The sequence below is a fragment of the Phytophthora parasitica genome (genome assembly GCF_000247585.1).
Source record: "Phytophthora parasitica INRA-310 unplaced genomic scaffold supercont2.1, whole genome shotgun sequence".
NCBI lineage: Eukaryota > Oomycota > Peronosporomycetes > Peronosporales > Peronosporaceae > Phytophthora > Phytophthora nicotianae.
This window is the reverse complement of record NW_008634126.1, coordinates 1,384,951-1,385,266: the sequence shown is the minus strand read 5'-3', so window position 1 is coordinate 1,385,266 and position 316 is coordinate 1,384,951.

Sequence of the window (316 nt, the reverse complement as noted above, 5' to 3'; positions counted from 1 at the left end):
CTTCTTTTTACTAGTAACACTACTGCAACGACAGAGTTCAAGGGATACGCTCTGTTACAAAGAAGGATTCAATGTGGACCATCACAGGGTAACTTTTTTTTTTTGCTATTATCGTGGCCATGACTACACTGCCACGCACCTACAGTAAATACAAAACGAGGGCTTCGCTGGGATAGGAAAGGAAAAAGGACACGGGTAAACAAAATGCAATGCTATACGGTAACACAGTTTGTTCTCGTAGTGAGAACTGTAGCTTATCCCACTTCTTGTAAAAAAAAAACCCAGTAAAATGTAACGAGCCGGTAAAAACCGATAT